Raw genomic sequence first — 9,945 nt, 5'->3', positions numbered from 1 at the left:
AACCTTCCTTCCGAGGAGTGGCTGGTGGGTTTGAACCGCCAGCCTTCTGGTTAGCAGTCAAGTGCCTTAGCCACTATGCTACCAGAGCTCCTGTTGACTTGGTTACTGGCTCGGAATTAGACAGACTTGGGTTTGAATTCTGTATCCCCTACTGGTTGGTGGGTGGACAGTGGTGGTTCAGTGGTAGGATTCTCACCTTCTATGTTGGAGACCAGGGTTTGACTCCTGGTCAACGCACTTCATGCACAGCCACCATCTGTCTGTCAGAGGTAAGTTATGTGTTGCTATGATGCTGAACAGGTTTCAGCAGAGCTTCCATATTAAGATAAACTAGGAGGAAAGCCTGGCCATCTACTTCCAAAAATCAGTCAATGGAAATACTGTGGATTAAGGTCCAATCCACAGTCTATCACAGGGATGGCACAGGACTGGGCAAGTACTGCATTCTGTTACGCATGGGGTTGCCATGAGTCAGGAGCCAACTCGACAACATCTAACAACAACTGGCTGTGTGATCCTGGACAAGTCATTACACTCTCACTCCCAGTTGTCACATTTGAAAATTGGAGATAATACAGAAAGTCCTCTTAGAGTTTATGCGAGGATTAAACTAAACAGTCAATATGAGGTCCTTAGCAAATGCCTGGCACACAGTAAGTTCTCAATAAATGCTGATGTTGTTGTGTGCCATCGAGTTGGCCCCGACTCATAGTGACCCCACCTTGGGTTTCCAAGGCAGTATCACTACGGAAGTAGATTGCCCAACCTTCCTTCTGAGGAGTGACTGTTGGGTTTGAACCGCCAGCCTTCTGGTTAGCAGTCAAGTGCCTTATGCACTATGCTACAAGAGCTCCTCAATAATAAATGTTAAGTATGATTTTTATCATTCTTAGATAATAGTTAATGGTCAATGTAACCTCTAGGTCTTTATCTCTAGACTCAACAGATTAATGTGAAAACCTTCCTGATCTCATTTCAATCCCATGTGATCAGAGAGAGTGCCAGTCACAGTCTTGCAGACCAGGCACAAGGCACTACACCTGAGCAGAAAAGGTAAGGATCTCTCACTCTTTGATTTGGAATTATGCCGCACCTCACACATCCACTACCACCATCGGCTGTCACCAAGTCAACTCTGACTCATGACTCCATGTGTGTCAAGAACAGAACCGTGCTCCACAGCTTGCAATGGCTGTGACCTTTCAGAAGCAGATCACCAGCTCTTTCTTCCAAGGTGCCTCTAGGTGGACTTGAACCTCAACCTTTGGGTTAGCAGCCAAACACATTAAAAATTTGCACCAGTCAGACTTTATGTTTTCAGGGACTGAGTTTTGTTGTTGTTTGTGTGTGTGTGTGTGTGTGTGTATGTGTAAGCTTTTTCTTGTCTTTTCACAGTAGTGGTCTCATATAGTATTTATCCATTTGTGATTGACTAATTTCACTCAGCATAACGTCCTCTAGGTTCATCTACATTATGAGGTGTTTTGTAGATCCATCGTTATTCTTTAATGTTGCATAGTATTCCAATGTGTTCATGCACCACAGTTTGTTGTCCATTCCTCTGTTGATGGGCATTTAGTTGTTTCCATCTTTTTGCTATTGTGAAGGTGCTGCGATGAATGTAAGTGTGCACATCTGTTCATGTCACAGCTCTCATCTCTCTAAGATATATACCTAGTAGTGGGACTGCTAGATCATATGGTATTTCAATTTCCTACTCGGAAGGAAGGTTGGGCAATCCTACTTCCGTAGTGATACTGCCTCGGAAACCCAAGGAGGGGTCGCTATGAGTCAGGGCTGACTCGACGGCACATAACAACAACAACAACAACAACTTTTGAAGAAAGCACCATAATACTTTCTACAGTGGTTGTGCCATTTTACAGTCCCACCAACAGTGTATAAGGATTCCAGTCTTTCCACAGCCTCAGCATTTGTTGTTTTCTGGTTTTTTTTGAACTTTGTTACTAATGCTGGAGTGAGATGATATCTCATCACTGTTTTGATTTGTAACTCTTATGGCTAATGATCCCAAACATTTCTTTGTGTGTTTGTTAGCTGCTTGTCTTCTTTTATGCAGTGTCTGTTCATGTTCTCTGACCATTTTTAATGGGATTCTTTGTCTTGTTATTGAAATGTTGTAGTTTTCTACAGATTTTAGAGATTAGTCCCTAGTCCAATATGCTGTTGCCAAATTTTTTCCCCCTAGTATGTAGGTTCTCTTTTTATTCTGTTAGTGAAGTCTTTTGATGAGCATAGATATTTAATTTTTGGAGGTCTCAGTCATGTAGTTTATCTTCTGTTTGTGCATTTTCAGTTATGCTTGATGGAATATATATATATATATATATATATATATATATATATCACTGCCATTGAGTCAATTCCAACTCACAGGGACTCCCACTGGTCTTCCGAGGTGATAAATCTTTATGGAAGTAGATTGCCCTGTGTTCCTTCTGTAGAGTGGCTGGTGGGTTTGAACCACCGACCTTCTGGTTAGCAGTCAAATGCCTTAGGCACTATGCCACCAGAGCTCCTTATGATAGGCTATGTATGCCTTAAATTAGGGCCCCTAAGTTCATCCCTGTTTATTCTTTGACAATTTTTATAGTTTAGGTTTCACATTTACGTCCTTGATCCATCTTGAGTTAGTTTTTGTATATGTGGATCCCATTTCATTTTTCTGCAAATGAATATCCAGTTTTGCCAGCACCATTTGTTAAAGAGACTATCTCCTCCCCACTAAATGAGTTTCAGTCCTTTGTCAAAGATGGATTAACTTCTGGGTTCTCAATTCTGTTCCACTGGTCTATCACTGTACCAACACGAGGCCACTTTGACTACCGTGGCTGTATAGTAAGTTTTGAGATTGGGGGTGTGAGGTCTCCTGTTTCATTCTTTAGTGGTGCTTTGTTTATCAGGGGTCTCTTTCCTTTCCATATGAAGTTGGTGATAAATTTTTCCATCTCTTTCTAGAATGATGATGGAATTTGCATTGGGATTACATTGTATCTGTAGATCACTTGGGAGCTCTGGTGGCATAGTGCTTAAGGCTGGCGGTTCAAACCCACCAGCCACTCCTCAGAAGGAAGGTTGGGCAATCTACTTCCGTAGAGATACCACCTCAGAAACCCAAGGAGGGGTCACTGTGAGTTGGACCCGACTTGACAGCAGTGAGTTTGATTTTGGGTTTTTTGGTAGATTGCTCTGGGTAATAGTCATTTTCACAATGTTAAGTCTTCCTACCCACAAGCATGGTATATTCTTCTATTTACGTAGGCCTCTTCTGGTTTCTTTTAGTAATGTTTTGTAGTGTTCTTTGTATGGATATTTCGTGCCTCTGGTCACATTGGGACTGGATATTTTAATGATTATTTAGAGTTTTCCTTTTAGTCTGAAGAGTGTGCCTTCTTCAGATCTCACTGGCAGAATGAGAGCTGAGAATGCTCCCTGGCTCCTTATCACCACCTTCATCAGCAGTGCTCATGCTGGGGTCTTCTGGCTGTGCAAACTGGGAAGCCAGTGATGTAGTTAAGTTTCCTGGAAATACAGGCAGCAATTTCCTGTGGCTTCCTCTGTGCTTGATGTAGAGATGAATACATGTGAAAACTAAACACATCAAGGATCAGGGGCTCAGTACATGGTGGTGCAAATGCTAAAAAATATCATCATTTCCTCATAAACAGATTCAGAACTGCAAAACCTAGGCAGCCTTCAGAAAGCATTCTCCCTAGTAAGAATCTATACAGTACAGTTGTGGGGTGAAGATAGTGAAAGCATAAAACAGCCTTTTTCATGCCTGTAGGTATATCTATAACCTGTTGCTTGAACTGATGAACATTTCCATGAACTGAGACCCAAGTGAGCAAGAACCAAATTTCTCATGAAGATCAATGTTTTGCATAAACCCCAGCATGAAAAATGTTGGTCTGGTCACAGTGCTGTAGTAAAGATTTCTCCAGAATTTGGAGGCCAGGTCAGAAAAAGGTCACCCTCTGAAGTGGAAAGTAGTAAAAACAGATAAATTTTATACAAACTTAACTATTAACATAAATATCCTGCTCTGAAAGGTAATTCAGGATTAAATAAAGGAATGTACACTATATTTAGGAGACATTTGGGTTCATGGAATGTGACCACAGTGTACCCTTAAAATCAGAATGAAGAAAAGAAAACGATGTCTTGGTCAATGATACCATAACCTGATGGAGAAAAGAACAGTAAAGGATATGCAGTCCGTTTAGAGTTCATAAACAACAGAGCAGACATGGAATGGTTTGGGGGACAGGTAGTCCAGTTCTGAATCCCACCTTACCCACTTGCTAGCTGAGTGACCTTGAACTTAACATCTCTAAACCTCCATTTCCTCATTTAATTTTTTGTCTATCACTGACTTCCCTTCCTTTGTGAAGAGTCGCTCCTCTACGACAATGGGACACTCATCATAGTAGCTGACCACTCAGCCTACAAAGGTGGCTAAGTTACAAGACAGTTTAATCTTTTCTTGCTCAAGGTAATTTGCCACTTGTAACCAAAAGAGACTTAATACATATCATTTGCTGTGATAATTAAATGAAATAATGTAAGTCAAACATGCAATAAATGTCGGCTGCATTCTTAGAAATGTAGATCAATGTATAGTTAATAGTATAAGCAGTGGAGTCTAACTGCATGGGTTCAAATCCCAACTTCCCTCAGAAGCTGGGTACCTTTAGATAAGTCACTTGACATCCTTATTCTCAGTTTCCTCACTTGTAATAATGGAGTTACTATAGTAACTACACCATAGGGTTTTGAGGATGGAGTCAATATAGATAAAGTATTTAGAATAGCATCTGAAACAGAGTAAATATTCAATAAGTGTTAGTTATTATCATTACAAAGGTAAAACTGTTCTGATTGCTGTTAAGGACTGTGTGGGAGTCACTGGTCTAGAGAGAGATAGCCTTCAATTGAGGAAAATATCATTCTTCCAGATAATTCAGCTTGATGGAAAATCCCTCAAGAACAACAAGAGAGGATTGAATTATTCATCATACTAAAACTTAGCAAGCTCTAATATTTGGTCTCCTGAGTGGACTTACAGACCAAGAGGATGTGGGCTGAGCAAACGACTCACGTCAACTGTGCTGCCTGGTTGCTCTCTCTCTCTGTAAAGAGCATCTCAGTTCTGAACTAATCTCTCATAAATTTAATTGTATGTCAATTTGTACAACTCTCATCTCTCTAAAAGAATGAGTAAAACTCATTTTGGTCCCATGGCTACCACCAAGGTCATGTCCTTCTTATGACAACCCTAAGCCATCAGCCAGCCTCACTCTTTTTGAAATCTCTATAAAGTGCAAGCCTAGTTTACTTACTAATTAAAAGCACTTCTCCTTCACTTGTTTCCTGTGTGATATAATCACTCACTCATTCATTCATATACTAAACATTAATTGAGCACAAACTATATATCCTACCACCCATCTGTTGGTCTGTCATACTGTAGTGGCTCACATGTTGCCATGAGGCGAAAAGCCGTGCCACTGGTATTTCAAATACCAGCAGGGTCACCCATGGTGGACAGGTTTCAGGAACTTCTAGACTAAGACAGACTAAGAAGAAAGGTATTGTGATCTTCTTCCAAAAATTAGCCAGTGGAAACCCTATGGATCATAACACAATACTGTCCAATACTGTGCTGAAAGTTGGGTCCCCTGGGTTGGAAAATACCATACAAGAGCTGCAACAAAGGATTCAAACATACCAATGATCATGAAGATTTTATACAGGACCAAGGTTTTGTTTTGTTGTACACAGGGTTGTTATGAGTCAGAGCCAACTCCACGGTAACTAACAATAATGATAGCTATGTATCAGGTGCTGAATAAACAAGCATGAGCAATAACTAGTCTTCAAGATGCTTAGAGTCTAGTTAGGAAGGTAAGTCAACTAATCATTAGAAAGTAGTGTGCTAGGACAAAAATGTGCTTGAGGCAGGCAGGGAGCTCAGGCATGCAGGGTGGGACTGAGAGAGAATTCACGCATTCAGCACAAAGCTTTTGGGAAACCAAAGGTCTGTCTAGAGCACAGAAGTGGGAGGGATGATGCAAAGGTGAGTATGTCTTAGACACTGGATATTGGGCATTTTGCAAATAAAATAAGTGTGCCGTTAAGGGAAGTCTTTGAAAGATTTTAAGCAGAGTCATGCCATGACTTTTAGTTTCACCTTTAGAATCATCATTCTGGGTGGCAATATGGAAGATGAGTGAAGGGACCATATGTGGAAGTTTGGAAGCTAGTAAGGAGTTTACTTTGACTGCCCAGGGGAGAAATGCTAGAACATGAAGACGGGGGAATAAAGGAGAGAATACAAAAGAGAGATTCTAGGATATAAGAAAATGGGAACACCTGGATTCTTTGAAGCTGCTGTACTTCAACTCACTGGACACTGAGTAGGTTGTTTCTATTCATCTATTTCTTAAAGGCATTGAAACTGCAGATTAAAAGTAAAGAATAAACTTTTTCTTACACTATGCCAGTGGGATTTGAGAAATTATGAAAAGACACTGTTCATCACCCAGGAGTGACAATACTCTTACTTAGGAGCCTGGGTTGTTGTTCTGCCACTCCTTTCCACCACTCTGACAGTTTGTCGTACTGGGATGGCTTGCATGTTGCTGCTGTCATTTTGTTGTTGTTGTTGTTGTTATGTGCCTCGAGTAGGATCTGACTCATAGTGACCCCTCCTTGGGATTCCCAGGCAGTATCACTACAGAAGTAGATTGCCCAACCTTCCTTTCAACAAGCTGCTGTCATTAGGTACCATTAAATTGAGAACTTGAAAAGACCCCTAAGTTAAATATTCATTCCTCCTCAGCAAGTAATTAAGTGTTACTGTGACCAACCATGTAGAATGAAAGCAAGCTCAGAGACATCCTGGCTTCTCTGTCATCCTTGCAGGCTAAATGCAATTTCTTGGTTGTTGGACCGAGTATAGTTATATTTCCTCAGTATGTCTCCATTTCCTGCCACTTTACCTTATAAAATGTTTCCTCTTGAACTTGACTAAACACCAGGAGCTCTACCACAACATTAATACTCTCAGTGAGTGTAAACATTTTATATTACAAGAAGACTATCTGACCACATCTGTTTGTTCTGTGACATTATAGCCTCAGGAGAGGTGGAAAAATTCTCAAAACAGACCAAGAGTTTACTTTATCTTAAAGATAAAATGCACTAGAATCCCATATGTACCACTGGTTATGAGGCAGTGTTTTTTTTTTTTTTTTTTTTTTAATGAGTCTGGTGGTAAATATTGAGCTCTCTAAATAAGTAAATTGTGACTTCCATCATATTTACTTCACACAACCTTCAACAAGGAAGAAGGGCCACAAAGAAGGTTTTTAAATCTAAGTCAGAAATATATCACGGCAGAGACTCATGACTCTGATGGATAACAAAGACAACTGTGCAAAAGGGATAAAGAAAACTATCTAATATTTTCTCACATAGAGTGCTGTAGGGACAGCCAAGTGAATTTTAATGACTTTTGTCATTCTAGAAATCAACATGTGCTGAATCTAACATTTCCATATATAAACATCAAAAAACTTTTAGGAAATAAGATCTTTTTATTTTTTTTTTTTAAGAAATCAGTACCTACCTGGTTCTATTACTCATTCAAACTAAATTTATAAAACAATGGACTTGTCTGTTAGCCAAATATATTCATACATAAGAATGAAGTCATACTTCATGTGAATTCATGGGAATTTTACAATAGTCTCACATCCTCATTGAATAAAATGTATCTGTATCTTGCTATGTCTATATCTATCTATCTATCCATTCATCTAACTACCTATCTGTCAGGAAAGTAAATTTAATGCACTCCTTGAAATTCTGAGAAAAATTATGGGAAGACACACGTTGGCTAGATACTTTTCGATAGTGGTTATCATAGAAACAAGTTAGTAGGTTTCATTTTTTTGTAGTTGTACCTTTTGATAAAATATTAAATTTCTTGGAGTATTTGCATATGCATACAATATTACAACTGCTAATGTCCATTTGAAATTATGATATATTTTTAAAACTATTTAAAGTAATTCCATTTCTAGGCTACTAGCATATACAAAGAAAACTATCTATTCTTAATAAGCTAAAGTTTTAAAGTTCTTCCTCTGCCTTCCTACTGTTTCATAGGAGCTCTGGTAGCATAGTGCCTAAGGCACTTGACTGCTAACCAGAAGGCAGGTGGTTCAAACCCACCAGCCACTTCTCGGAAGGAAGGTTGGGCAATCTACTTCTGTAGAGATACCGCCTCAAAAACCCAAGGAGTCGTCGCTATGAGTCGGGTCCGACTCGACGGCACATAACAACAACAACTGTTCCATAGTGGGAAGAAGCAAAGGTGAGAGTAGTAAAGGCACAAAACAGGAATCTAAGGAAACCAGCTTGATCTTGCTTGAGAGAGGCTGATGATGGCTTTCAAACCACTAGTGCTAATGTCCCCAAGCAAACTAACAATGAGACAACAACTCTAGTAAGTTACTTTTAATTAAAATAATAATTTGCATTTAGTTTTTTTTATGACAAGTGGCTCTTTCTCACAAAGTAAGAAAAGATGACATGTTTCATCCTTGGGGGATTAAGAGTTGTACTATTGGCATGTGTGGAGGTCATCAGATGTCTCCTTTCCATTTATATTTAATAACGTACTATCTGAAAGCCTTCCAACACTCATCTGTCAGTTTGTTGTATTGTGGTGGTTTACGTGTTGCTGTGATGGCTGGATGCTACGCCATAGGTATTTCAAGTACCAGCAGGGTCACTCATAGTGCACAGGTTTCAGCAGAGCTTCCAGATGAGGATAGACTGGGAAGAAGAATAGGGCCATCCACTTCTGAAAAAATTGGTTAGTGAAAACCTTACAAACCGCAGGGAAACACTGTCTAATGTATTACTGGAAAACGCTAAGAATAGCTATGAAACATTGTCTGATATGGTACTAGAAGAAGAGCCTCTCACGTTGGAAGGACACAGTGGCTGCAACAATGGGCTCAAGTATAGCAAGGACTGTGAGGATGGCGCAGGACTAAGCAGTGTTCTCATTCCGTTGTACACAAGGTCACTATGAGTCAAAGCCGACTCCACGGCACCTAACAACAACAGCAACTGTGAGCTTTGCAACAACCCTTGAAAGCTCCTACTGCACTACCCATCTTAAAAATTAAGGAAAATACTCATTTTGTCACAGGATCAGAATAAGAAAATTAAAAACCAACTTACTCAAATGCTGTCCTTAAAGAGTACAGAAAAGTAATTTCACTGCTGCATAAAATTTTTCTGACTGATAAGCCAGTGGGGTGTTTGCTGATCGATGCTACAATGATATTGCATTATAATCAACAGACAACCCAATATGCATGGGGTGTGCCAGGAACAGCCTAACATTTGCTTGACCTGCCATCTAAGATATCCATGAGCCACAGACTTGATAACTCTTTAAAACTGGGGTTTGTGGCTTTAGTTTTCTGTCAGCTGGGAATGTCCTGGCATTAAACCAAAAACCTCAATCCCCTTAAAACAATGAATTCAGCAACAATCCTGACTTCCCAGACATAAGAAATAAATCACATTAACAGCTGAGAAGCAGCTATGAACTTTCTGTTTGAAGGTCAGTTTGAGAAGAAAACAAGACAAAGATCAACTGAAAATGTCATGGGTGAGTCTGAGCCAGGTGCTGGCTCTAGAATTACAGCAAGGTTCCAATGAGACTTTAAAGGAGAACAGCCACTCTATAAAATATTACGATTTTCTTTTCGTTTTAAAAAATATACATGCATGTATATGTGCGTGTGTGTGTGTGCGTGTGTACAGTGAAACCTGTGAGAGACGGAACTTGAAGGAACTGCCTTGTTTTTCTGGGTCTCGCAAGTTTTATGCTTTTGA

Source organism: Orycteropus afer, unplaced genomic scaffold (assembly GCF_000298275.1).
Source record: "Orycteropus afer afer isolate SDZICR_OR568_19922 unplaced genomic scaffold, OryAfe1.0 scaffold00011, whole genome shotgun sequence".
NCBI lineage: Eukaryota > Metazoa > Chordata > Mammalia > Tubulidentata > Orycteropodidae > Orycteropus > Orycteropus afer.
This window is presented reverse-complemented; position numbering follows the sequence as displayed.